Below are 14763 nucleotides of genomic sequence, written 5' to 3'. Positions count from 1 at the left end.
AAAAGGCAATTGCTGCATTGTAATTCTTGCTGAGATCTTTCATTTATTAAGTGTTTTATGAACTATTTGTTGTTTCTTGATTTTTTTAAATCAGGGTAGCAACTAATTAAACATGACAAACATTACTCTGAACTTAAAAAATCCAAATGTTTTGTTTTGACACAAGAAAAAAAAGAGCGATTTTTGTATTGGAAATTAGTTTTAATTTTGAAGATTTCTGTTTCAGTGATAAAAACGAAACACTTGAGTTGTCTTTTGGACAACTGAAGCAATTCTTCCCCCTGCTGATTTTGGTTCAACCACTGAAAAAGAAAAAAAATATTCAGAGGGCAATTCTTCTGGCAAGAAGGAGCTCTGCAGATGTTACTTGTTCACTTGGTGTTGTGCTATCATGGCTCTGCTGACACAGAGTGAGGTGAAGTGCCAGTGAAATTGGCAGTATTGCTACAAATAAATATTTATGGAGTACAAAGATAGGAGATATTTTAGAAAGTTTGTCCTGTCCTTTACGTCAGCAGTCCTCGTGTGCATTGCTATTAATAGGTATTGGAGGGGCTTTTTTTTATAAAGTCAGTGTAGTACTGAGAATTAGTTATTTTAAAACTGTATTATTACAGGTATTCTTTCTCTCATGATTTTTCAGAACTGAGACCCTAATTGCTAACCCATTACAAGCCCAGGATAAGAAGAGTCAGTGGTTTCACAGAATAAGGAGTAAGTAAAGCAAGGGACTGCTACTGAGTGCTGGGGAGGCACAAGGCAGAAGCTGGAAAAGCAGTGCTCCCTTGCTGGATTCTTGTGTTTTACAGGGGACACAATTAGTGCCAGGCTGTGACAGGGAGTGGCACATGTGCACAAATCCAGTCCTGAGCACGTCCACAGAGCCCAATGTGCTACAGTGCAGGAGGTGTTCCCATCATCCAGATCTCTGACCTTGTTAGAAATCTTAATATTGCCTCATTTTACAAAATTAGGTTCAGATTTCTCCCTTCTCAACCTCCCTGTTGCTCTGGAGAGCTGCAATTCTTTCACCACAAGAAGATCTCACTCCCAGGCAGCATGATCTCCTTTTCCACGATGGGATACAACCTTTTCCTGATTTTTTTTTTTCATTTTATGTTTCTCAGGTGTAGATTTGCAATCTAGGGAAAGGAGGAAGGTGAGAGAGGCAGTGCTGTGTGGTGGAGGCTGGTGCTGGCTGAGCCCTGGGGTCTGCTGGGGAGAGCTCAGGGCAGGGTGGGCTGGGACTGGCAGCTCCTGTGGGGTGCTGAGCTGAGACAAGGGGAGATTCATCAGCACAGCTAAATCACAGTACCCAGGCTGGGTCAAAATCATCTAGTTAGAGTGTTTCTGCCTTCACCAAACTGAACTTCCTTCCCAAGAATTTTGTATTTCATGACGAGTTTTTAAACTGAGATTTTTTTTAATCTTAAAAAAAAAAAATCCCAAACTTAGAACTTCCCATAGGATAGAAATTCATCTTTTGGTGCTAAATCAGAGGAAACTATGTTACTGGAGAAACTGAATGTGTGGGGACAGGTAGCTGATAGGACTTTCCTAAATGGCAGAGATCCTTATACATGACAGGGATAATCCTGAGGACAGTCCTGTCCCCCTGTTACCTATGCAGAAGCTGCACCAAACTCATACAAAGCTTTTGAAGCAAACAAAAATTGAACTTAGGAACCTTTTTAACCAGTTGCCTTCTTTAGTCTTACTGCTTTCTGTTGATACCTTGGCAGCAAAATGGAGAGCTTTTTCATATATTTTCATTTGCAAAATTAAATTTGGAGAGGAGAGAGATAATTTCATAAAGTAAACCAATATAAACAAAAATAGCCCTTCTGGGTAAGAAAATACAGCTAACTGTGGGAAGTGCATGTAAGTCAATACAAACAACAGCCATCTAAAACCATGATGCTCTGTATTTCTTGCAACCAAACCTCAAAAGAAAATGAAAACAAAGGAGGACAAGGACATATAGATTAGAGAACATAACACATGGCTGAGAAAGCCAAATTCATAGAGTCCAGTGAAAGAGATGGCTCAGGGTGAACATGACCACTGTCTAATATCAAAGGAACAACAGAAATGAAGGAAGTTACTCACAGTCTCATAAAATTGTAGGCCAGGGAGCAATGGCCTGAAGCTAAGAAAGAAAAAGTTTAGGTGAGATATTAGAGGGGAAAAGAAGCCCTGAGAAGAAGAAGTAGCAGCAGTTGAATATCCAAACAGGGAAAGTGCCCAGCATGGCATAACTACCAGGCTTGTGCAGCCAGTGAGATGGTGCATGGCTGGGAAAAGCAGAGAGGCTTTAATCAGACACACAAGAGCCAGCTCAGATGGAATGAGTACTCCTTGGTCTCACAGGCTCTGCTCCAGGTAATGGCACACAGTGATACATGGAATTACAAGGCAGAGCTGCTTCTTTGAATTAGCTCAGCTGCTTCCTCTGATGCTCTCTTACATACCTCCTTTATCCATCACACACCCTCCCTTCCCATCCAAATGTGGATGAATTCCACGTAGTCTCCTCTTACTGAGCTCAGCTTTCTGTCCCACTGACAAGAGGTGTCAGGAGAACTGCTGGAAGAAGAAGCAGTTGTTACTAAGGCAAGGCCAGCCAAGGGCTGCTGATATGATGGATTATAGAAGGAAGTCTCAAAGTCACTTAAGGATGAGGAGCTGGAGGTGAGCATGAATAATGCCAATGATCATACAAAAAAAAAAACTCTGCAACACTGAAAAGTTGGAAGAAACCACTGCCTCTGCTCAGAGCACTGCAAAAGCCAACACTGGCTGATCACCACTGAAAGAATGAGGAGATTCCCAGGGCTGAGCAGGACTTTGCAAAGGGAGGGCTTTTCCTGGAGGAAATGATGAGCTCTGTTGGTGGGCCCCCTCTGCACAAGTTCTCCCCGTTTCTTCTTTGCCCTAGAAATGCGTGGGAATGGGGTCAGCTGGGTTGGAGACAGGCTGATATTAATTCTCTAACATGTGAGAGAAAGGTATCTCTAATACACACTTCATAAGGTGTGCTAATAATAAACAAGTTTATAGTCCAGAAGACACCCTGGAGATGGGATTGGGTTGCTCAGAGGAGCGTGGGAGGAAGCAGGAAGGCTGTTGCTACCCACGGGTATGAGGCTCCTGCGGCGAAATGATGCACCATTATCACAGAGCTCACTGTTGGCTGGCTTCTAGTCAAACTCCTGGGCACACAGCAACCAGCACCCAGGGTGGTTTACAGCACAATTAGAGCTGCTGCCAGAATAAATACTCAGTGTGGAGCACAGAAACCTCTTGCACAGAACCCTGCCATAAATACTGCCAGCTGTCCTTTCCCATCAGGGCATCGCCACAAAGGTCTCTGCACACTCACACAGCACCACTGCCCTGGGGCCTTCCCACACACCTCACCTCTGGGCACTGCCCACAGCTGGGATCACTTCACCCCCTTCCCTTCCCTTCCCTTCCCTATCCTTCTTTTCCCTTACTTTCCCTTGTTTTCCCTTACTTTCCCTTGTTTTCCCTTCCCTTCCCTTCCCTTCCCTTCCCTTCCCTTCCCTTCCCTTCCCTTCCCTTCCCTTCCCTTCCCTTCCCTTCCCTTCCCTTCCCTTCCCTTCCCTTCCCTTCCCTTCCCTTCCCTTCCCTTCCCTTCCCTTCCCTTCCCTTCCCTTCCCGTGAAGCACAAAAGCCAAACATATTTCTGCTGAAGTTCTCCAGTGGAGGGGGAGCGTTTTCAGACTGGTCAGGGAGCTGATGTATGTTTTGCCTGTGCTATCTTGGTGATGAGCACCATGAGTAAAGGGAGTTTCTTGGGTTTGCTGGTTTATTGTTTACAAAGAACTACTTTACATAATGATTCTCTGATGTCTTCACAACAGGTAATAGAAGAAGCACTTCAAAAGAGATACAACTGGGATACACTTGGTTACAGAGAAGCTTCATTTATGGTAAATGCCAATCACTAAAAATGTCAGATGCAATACTTTGAAGGCCAAATGAAAAAATGAAGAGTTGTTTTTCTCATTTCAAAGCTAAATCCATAACACTTGTTTTGCAGAAAATCCATGGTAATTACTGGTGAAATAAGAAGTCAAAGAAACTTCTAAAATCGTGATTTTAAAATTTAAAAAAATCATTATTTTAAAATCATCCTATTTTATTTTAAAATTATTCCCCATCCTAAGGAATCCAAATAGGTAAGTAGAAACAAGTACTTTCAGAAGATATGTCCTTGAAAAATCTGGAAAGAATAAAGAAACAAAAGAGCTGCATGGGTCTGCTGTACCTTACTCTAAATTGCTTTTCCTCACTAACTCTGCTAAAACAATTGCAGCTATGTCCATGAGCTCAAACACTGGTATTTCTGAATAGCTCTTTAACTGAAGGGAACTGCAGTCATTCTGAAGACATATCTCTGTTACAATCTATAATGAATGTAATCTTCAAGGGGCAATAATTTCTCTCAATTACACAATTTTTCTGTTAAAAGTGGCATGTGTTACAATCTGGGTTGTCAGTTCCTCTGGCCATGGACACACACATTTCTCAGTAAAGCATCTTAGGCACCCCCTGTGTGCTATCAATAAGATCAGTGTTAATGTTAAAACTTTTTTTTAAATTTAATTGCATGTTAACATAATCTTCCACGTTATTTTTTTCAATATAAATACATAGGGCACAACAGCTGTTTGGAGATCTCAAATTAGAGCTGTTTTGTGGCTGTCTCTGCAGCAAATGCCTTTGGCTAATATAATTTAAACCACTTCTGTGAATGAATTTCATGCTTTGAAGCTAGCTAATAATTTCTGTCATTTAAGAACAACATTCCATGATTTGCTCCTAATAGTAAAAAGAGAAAATGAGCACTCCCCTGTGCTGCTGCTCCCACTTGCCCATGTGCCAGAGCCCTGCCCTGGCTCTCCAGGAGCTGCCCTGCTGCTGCCCTGTGCTGCCTGGGAAGGGGCTGAGGACACTGGGACGGTGCTTTAGCAGAAAGTCTTGGAGCTGGGAGAACTTCACCGTGCAGTCCCAAGGTCACAGCCACAACTCAGAAGGAGAGCTACAAATTACAAAGTGCTGGACTGCAGCCAAGCCCATGGGAAGCTGCATTTAGCATATCATTCTCTAAGCAGCAGGATGAAACCTTAACTCTCTTTCAGACAGAATTTGAATGGAATTTGTTATAAGAACACTCTGATTGAAATATCACCGTGACTTTCCGTGACAACTCGGAAATGGGCTGCAATCGCAGGGGGTTCCTCTTCCAACTGGCCCAAAATGATGATGAGGATGATAGAGCCCTATCAAATATTTATGAAAACCAGATGAATTTCTGTGGTAGCAACACATGCTGCTGCTATAACAGAGACCTCAGTTAATCTCCTGACATTACCCTGAGCTGAGGTTTCTCCCAGTGTAAACTAAAGGTAGAATAACAACCTGATTCTAGTATTTTAAGTGCTGCAACAGAGGTTAATAATAATGTATCAGAAGAACACAGTGCAGGTAAGTGTGATGATTTGTTTTTTATACATACTGTGTACTGGCTTCCATCAGTGCTGTAGCCCTCCTGTGTAAGGTACAGAATAGAAGAGCTTTATGTGAGCTACAGACTCACATGTGTTAGGTGCATATACACCATCTAATGCTGTGGGGAGACACCGAGACCTGCAGGAGTGCCAGCATACACAAAACAATATGGGCAGTGCTGTCCCATTAAACAGTGTTTATGATAAAAGGGTTAATTAATTAATTCAAACATTCAAAAGTAACTTTAGATTTTAAATGTTGAAAAAAAATAAAGAAAGAAATTGTTCATATAATTTTTCTGTATCATTAAATCTTGCTGTCACACCGATAACTCCAAGACTGGTATTTAAAGATGTGAGATAATACTACTGCCAGTGTCAGTGGGAAGAGTGGCATCTTGAAAGGAAATCCCCTCCCCCTAGTCTGCAAAGCAATACTGGCATTAAGTGCTGAAACAGCTGCCATCCTTTGTCTTGGCACTAAGTTAGGTGATAGAAAGCAGTGAAGAGATGCTGGAGAGTTTGGGGAGCACTGCATGAAGGCAGACAGCTCAGTAATTTACTGGACAGCAGCTTCCTTGGGTGGATCATGCAGCCCTAACTAACAGGCAGTGTGAATTATTTTGCTAGTAAGTTGCAAGTGACTCGTTAAAACATTGTCACAGGGCTTTGATATTATTGGAAGAAATGCTAACAATGGGATCTGAATAATGGTTGAGAAGAAAAGCCAGAAAAGTAATAAATTAGCTTCTGTAGTTGTAGAGGGAGGTTTTTGGATGTGAGTGTAATAAAGTCTGCTTTTGGGGAAAGATGGAAAAAAGCATGTAAGTATTTGTAAAATATCATAGAGATGGCAGGGAAGGAACTTTCCCTAGAACTGGTGGATGTGGAAATCTGTGTTGGATGGAATAAGTTCTAGACTGGGGGATGGAAGGATGAAATAGTAGTTATAGCCAGTGCTGTGATAATGAAGAGATTTCATCACTTCAGATTAGGATGGGATTCTCTCTTCTGTTACTTGAGAAACCAGGCAAATACATTTCTGCCAGAAGAAAGGGGCTGAGTTCTGTCCGCTCGCCCTTCTCTGAGCCTTTGGCATCTGCTCAGATGAAGAAAATAACTCCTCTTCTGAACTGCAACACAAAGGGGAGATTCATGGCATCATCCTGTCTATGTGCCCGCAGACTCACATGCTTTACTGACCAGGATGCCACTTGTACAATTTCTTTCTTTATTTCCTAGATCTTTTCACAAATGGATTTTGTGATTCCTGAGAAATGAGAAGTCTAAAGGTTCACAAAATAACCAATCTGTCTGCTTTTGGCCAATGAAAGAGCAACTTAGCTTTTACCCCTTTTTATGCACTAGTCTAACTTCTGATGCTCTCTTTAGATTTCTGAACTTATTTTACTAATTCAGCTCATACTGATTTGTATGCTTTAAGCAGATCAAGCAGCTCATGCAAAAAAACCTGTTAAAGTATATTAAATAATTATTTATGTGACATCTTCCCTTAGAGAACTTAAAAGCAACACAAAAATTAATTGATCTTCTTTGAGCTAAGTAGTATCCCCATTTCAGGACATAAAAATGAAGGCATATTAAATCACATATTCAGACGTAGGTGCCTGAAGTCAGTCATCTAAATATACATGTCACCAGCTAACTACTGCTGTGATTCTCCCAACTCTGAAGGGGGTCTGTATTTGAGGACCACATTGAATAGAAGGAGAAACTAACCTCAGACTCTTTCTGTGGAGGCATTAAAGGAACCCAGATTTAAAGACCAGGATCTCTTGCAGCTTTGGCTAAATTAGCAACTGTTAAAAAATAAAGCAACTTTTATTTAGCTCCTAGCTTTAAGTGGATGTCAGATCACAGGCACTCAGGTTCAAAAAGCACTCAGAAAGTTTATCCAAATTATCTGGCCACCTTTCCCAAGGTGAGTAATTAGTGCTCTCTCGGGGACTGCCATTTACTTAACATTTCCTGACTTTCTCCAGGGTGGTTGCTGTATAAATGGTGGTCGGCAGATCTGGCCCCAGCAGATCTAAACGTGGCTGTGCTTCTCCAAGGCAGCACTGCAGGCAGCATCTGTCCCTTCCTGCCTCTTGTCTTCATCTCAAGCACAGCCACCAGCCCCCTCTCCCACAACACTGGCTTGCATTTTCAAGAGAGAGAGGCTTCATTCTGATGGAGACTGAAAGACCATTTATGGGTGCTCTGTGCACATTTCAAATTACAGATTTTAAGGGTAGTAAAATAACTGCCAGGTCTGCATATTTAATGGACCTTGAGCTATAAGCATTCCCCAAAAATGCCTAGTGAATACTGGTTTGATAGTGAATTGGCACAGTGCTGAGCTCCAGTGCACCAAATTAACATTGATTTGCAAAATGTTGCTGAAAGATCTCTTAAAGCTTGCCAGGTTCCAGAATGAGTGTAGGAGAAGAGAGTCTCTCACCCCAACTGCCTTCTTAAAAGTCCTTTCTAGTTTCTTACCAATACTCCAAGGGCATTCCTTTCAAAATGCTTTAGAAATGATAATTCTTTTCAAATTTTGTGTTTGCATCCTTATTCAAGAGTGATCAATTCCTCTTGGGGTTTTTCTTCACAGTAAAACAGGAAATCCTCTCGTGCTGGGTCAGGAGTGGAGCTGTGGCCACACAGTGGAGGTGCAGCTGGGCTCTGCACAGAGGGTGAGTGTTTGATAATCTGGGATGCAGGTGCTCTGCGACCCCCCATGGATGGCCAAGAAGTTCCAGGTGGGATTTAAAGGAACTGGCACTGCCCCATTAAGTTCCTCTATGGCATCAGTCCTGGCAACTTCAACAGCTTCCCCTCTGCCTGCACAGCATTAACACAGTGTGCTCAGCGGACCCCACGGTGCTGGACACCCTCAATAAACACAGGAAAGCTGCCAGGCTCTGCTCCCTGAAGGGTTTGAGGCTCTGCCTGTCAGCTCGGGGTGTGTTACCCGCCCTGGCACAGCTTTACTGGGCTGCCCCAGCCTGGCCACAGCCTGCCAGAGCAGGGGCTCTCCAGGGTGCCCTTGTCCTGGCTGGTGTCAGCTCACTTTGCTTCCATTCTGCTCTATGGATTTTCAATAGCTATGATAGAAGTGTGTGTGGTGAAACAAAAGTATTAAGATATAATAGTGACTTTTTTTCCCAGAATTTTTATCTTCATCTAAGCAGGGATACAAGCAGTAGGGTAACGTTTCAGTATCTGTTAACAGACGTTTCCTTGAAAGTGTGCTGTCACAGCTATTAAAATGTCTTACCAGCAAAAATCATGCAACACCACCTGTGACAGAGGCTTTGACACTGGTTTTGATCCCCTGAAAGAACAGAAAATGGGAATAGACTGTTTAATGGTTGTTTTCTATTAGGGATGAGTGCTGTGGTGTGGTTACTATGAGGTGGCACATGCCAGCACCGAGTGGCTCTAAAAATCTGCCAGACCTGGAAGGTCATCCCCAGCATGGCAGAGAGTGTGCTGCAGCAGTGTCCCCCCTTGTTCCAGCCTTTCTCAGCTGTCTTCCCTCTCTGCTCTTCACCAGTGGGGTCACGCTGTGAGGGTGAGCTCCTGCTGCTCCTGCTGGCACAGCTCCAAGGTCTCAGCGGTGGCACTGGGAGTGGAGCTTGTGCCTGCAGAACATCTCCCTACACAGTGGCTGCTCCAGCCCTATTGGACTGCCATGGTTGTACCTCACAGAAACAGAAGACTCCAGGAAACATCTACGGGATCTGATTGTCCCCACCAGCTCCCACTCATCATCAAAAACTGGAGGCTGAAGGGCTGCTCCTGTGGCTCAGCTGAAGCCAGAGACAAATGTCGGCTGCTGTGTGATGACTAAGTCTCACATGCTTATTGCTCCTATCAGTTAGAACTCTTAATCACTTTGTGCTGTTTCATCCTATAACATGAATTCACTTCAAGCTGTGAAATTCACCATTTTTGCCATGACTAATTTGTGAAATCTGCCACCTTTCTTTGCGGTTCATGTTGTGCCCTAGTTAGGCATCATCTGTCTGATTAGGGAAGTCTGTGATTTGTTTCTTGCAGTTGAGCCAACACAATTTCAGCCCCCTCCTTTCTTCTTTCTGCGCTCAAGTGCAATTTTACTGTCGCTTGTGCCCTTGGATGCACCGAGGCTGGAGTGGCGTGGGGACCACCTCTGCTGGGGCTCACACACAGGAGTCCTGGCTCTCCTCCTCCACACAACACCTAGGGCTCAGCCTGGGCCTTTAACCCTGGCTTTGCTAGAAGCTACCTAGGTCTGTTATGTTTACCATCTTCCTAGATTTCTCCCAGTCTGGTTGCTGCAATATTTTGGAAATCATTTCCCACCTGCCTTGCCAGTGCCTTGTTTCACGATACATTCATCTGTTACTCTTTACATTGAATGTTGCTGGCATTACTAAATGCTATAAATATACCCGGTATACCATAAAAACAGACAAGCAGATGACTGGTCTTGCCTACAAGAAATACTATGAATTTTTCATTTTTTTTTCACAGGCTCTGAGCAAAATCCAGAGGCTGCTTGAGGAACATTTCATAACTGAATCAGGTCCTAAATTCCTATTCTCTCATTAATTAGTTATTTCCTAAAAAAATTTTCCCACACTCTTAACATCTTAATTGTTCCTTGAAGACGTTGCCAGCTCATCCATTCTTTTTCACACCCTCTGATAAACCCAGTGAAACATTATTTTAGTATTTCTGTCGCTGAAATACAGTGATAAATGGTCTTCTTTTAAAATCAGTGGGAACAGAATAATGGATGTGCAAGAGAGCTTATTGACTTGCTCTTGCCAAAATGGAGTCCTGCCATGAAGTTCAGAAGGATCACAAGATGCCCTAGATACTCCTCGTGCTCCTCTTGATGGTAAAGCTGATGGGTTTGGGCTACACAGTTTCACAAGATACTGATAGAAAAGCAAAGGAAACTTTCCATCCTAGCTCTTATTTTTACCACAACTTTCCTTTCCATCTCTCTTCCTGTATTTTTTTTTACCAGTTTCACTCAAAGTTAATCACCTCTCTGCCTGAAAAACAGTCATGTGAGTAAGATCAATAGCATGCTTCCTCTTAAGAGATAAATAAATGGACAAATCTCTGAGAACTCCTGGCTGTAATTAACCCTTTATCAAAATCCCAGAAGAGAAGATTAAGGAAGAGCCCAAGCACATGTTCATGACTTTGGATCAGAAAACCTAATGGGCCTGATCCTGCTTCTGCTCACAGAGGCGACAACATTTCTCTGAATGACCCTGAGAGCAGGACTGTGGCTGGTGCTCAGCAGCCTGTGCCTTTCTCTGTGTTTGCTGTATCCAGCACAGCAATCTTGCAGCCCTGCTGGCCCAAGCCACTTACCCCCACTGCAGCCTTAATCAGATGGCAGCAAAAGCTTTTACTGTGCCATCCTGTTTGTGCTCAGCAGAAAAAATAAAAAGCATATTAGAAAATTGATTTTGGGCATTAATTGTGAGCAAAGAACATTATACTGAGTAGAGACAGGGTGGTTTTTTTCAGGCAGAAAAATTCTATTTTAGTCTTTTAAAAGTGACTGTGGAAGATGCTGAGCTAAGCCCCATGGACACTCTTTTCAAATACCATCCGGCAAAGAGTAGTTACTGAATCTCCTCAGTCTTATTAGCTTACATAAACATAAAAATTTGAATAATGTTTAAAAAGCTAAATTCTCCAGATAATCCATAATCAGTAAATGTTCATTACTGAGATGTAGCAAATATGCATGAGATTTTCCCAGTGGTATTTTGGCTGCACGATCTAAAAGGTGTAGAAAAGCTTCCTCCATGTGGGGCTGGGCAAGAACTTCTATAGGCTCCTGGGGCCATTCAGCCACAGTGTGGACCCTCCTGGTCCCTTCAGGAAGGAGCAGGAGGAAATCAGAATTCACTGTCTTGTATTACAGCTCTGGTGATTTATAAATAAATCATCCCCACAGGATGATTGATGTCTCCATATAAATAATTAAGTCTTGACCTTATGTTATGACACCTGCTAAATTTTTTGGCACTTGGAACCAGTGCCCAGGAGAGATCCTTGACTGTGGATAAATGAAGGTGGGACTGGATTCAAGGGGGAGGGGGAGACAGGTTTTTGTTTACCCTCATTTTGTTCTGTTTGATTCCATCAGCTAACTGATGATGATTATTAATCTCTGTTGCCATCTACTCTATGGATTTAATTCCTGCCTGTGATTGCTAGAAAGTTTGCTCCATTAGAAGCAGACTTTGATTGGATTTCCAGTAGCCAGAGTTTCCCAGGTGCCCCCCAAATCATTGTGTTACCTAGTCCAGGCACCTTACAATTATTTTTGTTTGCAATTTACTTTGTTTGGTGACAGAGCTCCAGTAGCCTGGGTGACACAGTCATTATGCTCAGCCAGGATAGGTAGCAGGTGTCAGCAAAAGTTTAATTTGGAAGCTCATGAATTCAAAAAAAGAGCTTAACAGCTATCCCCAACACAGAGAGCTGCTGTGGCCTGAGCCTGGAAAAGAGAAAATCCCAGGGACATGAAAGGAATTGATGAGACACCAGGCATCTGACAAAATGAAATCTTCTTGGGATAAACTGAGGATAGCTTTCTTGTCAAATGGTGAGCATCATTAATAAACAAAACAGATTTAGTAGCAGCATTTCCAGTTTTCATTTCTGAGATCGTTCAGGTTTACTATTCACTTTCTCTCTCTAGTACTGTAGGTACAGCCTATTCTCTTAATAGCTGCAACTTTTAAATCTTGCAATAAAATACAAGAATTTCAGGGTAGGTGTCTAACATTAAAAAACAAGCATCTTTGGTTTTTTTTTTTTTTTTTAACATATTAATCTACATGCCACATAAGTCAGCTACAGACAGAAAGCAATATTATAACACAATTACAATAAGGGGTTTTCCTAAGCCCTGAAAAATCTTAAAAAATTAGCGACACAGCTATGACCGGGTATCACATCCTTCCTGGCTACTTCTACAGGCAGCACCCGGGAATCCCAGCTGTCAGCAGGGTGCTGTCTGACTGCCCAGCACCAGCACACCGGGGCTCACAGGTACAGACCGTTCTTTGCTGTGTGTTTGCCGGGGTTTGAACACACCCGTTCCTGGAGGGTTGGCTGAGCTGTAAAGGGGCATCGCAAGGTCCGGGCTGCCAAGTGTGGCCGAGCAGGGGCAGGGGAATCAGGACGTGCTGAAAAGCACTCCTGTGGGAGAGCAGCACCCAAAGGAACCCCCTCCAAAGATAACTCCAGAAATTAAAAAGTGCCTCCGTGTCCGCTCACACGGCTCCTGTTCGCACAGACTGAACTCCGGGTGAACTGGATTTCCAGTCTAGGGAGATGCCCGCATTTATCAACTACTTTGCTCTGGATCCCGTTGTTCTCGCTACGGAACCCGTGCCGGACCCGTACCCACGAGCGTCCAGCCCGTCGGAGCGGCCGGCTCCATGCTCATGCGGAGGTGGGTGCCGGTGCCCCGGTGCCCGGCGCTGTGCCGGCCCCGCCCGGTGCGAAGGGAGCGCAGGGCAGGAGGGGACACGCCGCAGCCCGGCCCCGAGCGCGGCCCCTCCGCCCCAATTACCGGCGCTGCTAATTACGGCGCCGCGAGCCGGGAGAGCGGCCCTGAGGTCAGGGGGTCGCGCCGGCGGGGATGAGGAGGGGACGCGGGACGAGGGACCCCAGCGCGGCCCCGCCGCAAGTTTGGTCACTTTCCCGAAGTGGCGCGGGGAAAAGTTGGGGAGCGGCCGGGGCACGCGGGGATCCGGGCGGCGAAGCGCGTCCCGGGCCCGGGGACGGGGGGGGGTTCTCGCCACTGACCTGCGCCGCGGCCGCGCCGCCTCCCGCGCTCGCTCAGCGCATCCTCCGCGCCGCTCCCGCCGCCGCCCTGCGCGCCGCAGCCGCGGCTCCGCGCCCGCGATGCTCGGCGGGGAGGAGAGAGCAAAGCGGGACGGGCCGCCCGGAGACGGGAGGCCGCCGCCCCCCTGCCCGCCCCCGGCCCCCGCCCCGGCCCCGGCCCCGCCGCCGCCCCGCGCCCAGCGCGCACCTCCGGGAGCAGGTGCGGCGGCCTCCGGCGGGGAGCGCTCCCGCTCCTGCCGCGCCCCCGGCGCATCTTCCCTCGCCGCGGCGCGGGCGGGGCCGGCCGGGGCCGCCGCCTTGCCGGGGGTGCTCTCGCCTCTCGAGTTTGACACGTTCCGGCGGCGCCGGCCGCTCTCCGCCGCGGCCCCGGCTCGGGCATTGTCTGCGGGCAGTTCTGCGCGGAGCGGGGCCGCCCTGCGCGCTCCCGCATCCCGAGGCTCGGCCCGCGCGGCTCCCGGCGGGATCCTGCATCCCCCAGGGGCGCGTCCGGCCACGGAGCAGAGGTCCCGGGCACGGGGCGGGGAGCCTCTGCGCCTCTGCTGCCGGCGGTGCTCTGGGAGGGACGGAGAAGGGAGGCTCCTCCGTATCCTCCGTGTGGATACAAGCATCCTGCCGGGCGTCTCCTCCGGCCTGCGATTTGTAGAATATATATATATATAGAGAGAGAGATTGGTTGGGAAGGTCGGTGGCCTAATACTTGCTCCCAAAAGAAGGTTGTGAACAAACACCTCAAGTGCAGACACAGAGGTAATTGGAAAAGTATTGAAGTGATGGTGTCCTCAAACAACAACCTGGAGCAGACACGCTGTAGCCAGGGCATGGTGGGCACCGAGGTTCCTTGAGCCTGGATATGGACTGTGGAGTAACGGCACAGAAGGGGCCTCTTGCACTCTCTGCTGGCTATTTCCCACCCTAAAATACAAGAGAGGCTTTCCCCACATAACTGTGCAGCAGAATAAAGCCTAATGAGAGCAAACCCGGCATAGGCTGTAATCTCCAGAACGACCTCGGTGGCATGCCTGGCTATCGCTAGTGTAATGAAGCGGGTGTTTAATTCGATTGAATGGTGCCCCCCGAGCCTGGCATCCAGGGATGCTGTGCTCTGCACCCACTCCTCACTTGGGAGTGTGGGTCCCAGGAGCTGCCCTTGCTGCCGGGGGACCACGGAGCTGAGCTTTGGCAGCCCGGGGCAGCGGGAGCTTCCCAACAGGCAACACCAGATGTGCTGCCTCGAGTGCCACCACCCACCTCAACCCGACACTGTGTCTGTTCCCTGTGAGATGTGTCAACACGGATCCTATCTGCAGCCCTCAGAATCATTTCAGGTGTGTCTTATAAATAAACG

General features: G+C 46.2%; 1 protein-coding gene across 1 annotated transcript in view; it reads right to left on the bottom strand.

Moving 5' to 3' along the window:
• CHST8 (carbohydrate sulfotransferase 8) overlaps nt 1-13477 on the bottom strand; it is a 183159-nt gene extending 169682 nt beyond the window's left edge. The window contains exon 1 of the mRNA XM_066327992.1: nt 13380-13477. The gene's annotated coding sequence lies outside the window, so the exon portion shown is untranslated. The remainder of the gene's footprint in view (nt 1-13379) is intronic.
• Nucleotides 13478-14763: the final 1286 nt, after the last annotated feature.

Source organism: Sylvia atricapilla, chromosome 12 (genome assembly GCF_009819655.1).
Source record: "Sylvia atricapilla isolate bSylAtr1 chromosome 12, bSylAtr1.pri, whole genome shotgun sequence".
Taxonomy (NCBI): domain Eukaryota; kingdom Metazoa; phylum Chordata; class Aves; order Passeriformes; family Sylviidae; genus Sylvia; species Sylvia atricapilla.
The sequence above is the reverse complement of the archived record's forward strand: the minus strand, read 5'-3'. Positions and strand labels throughout refer to the sequence as shown.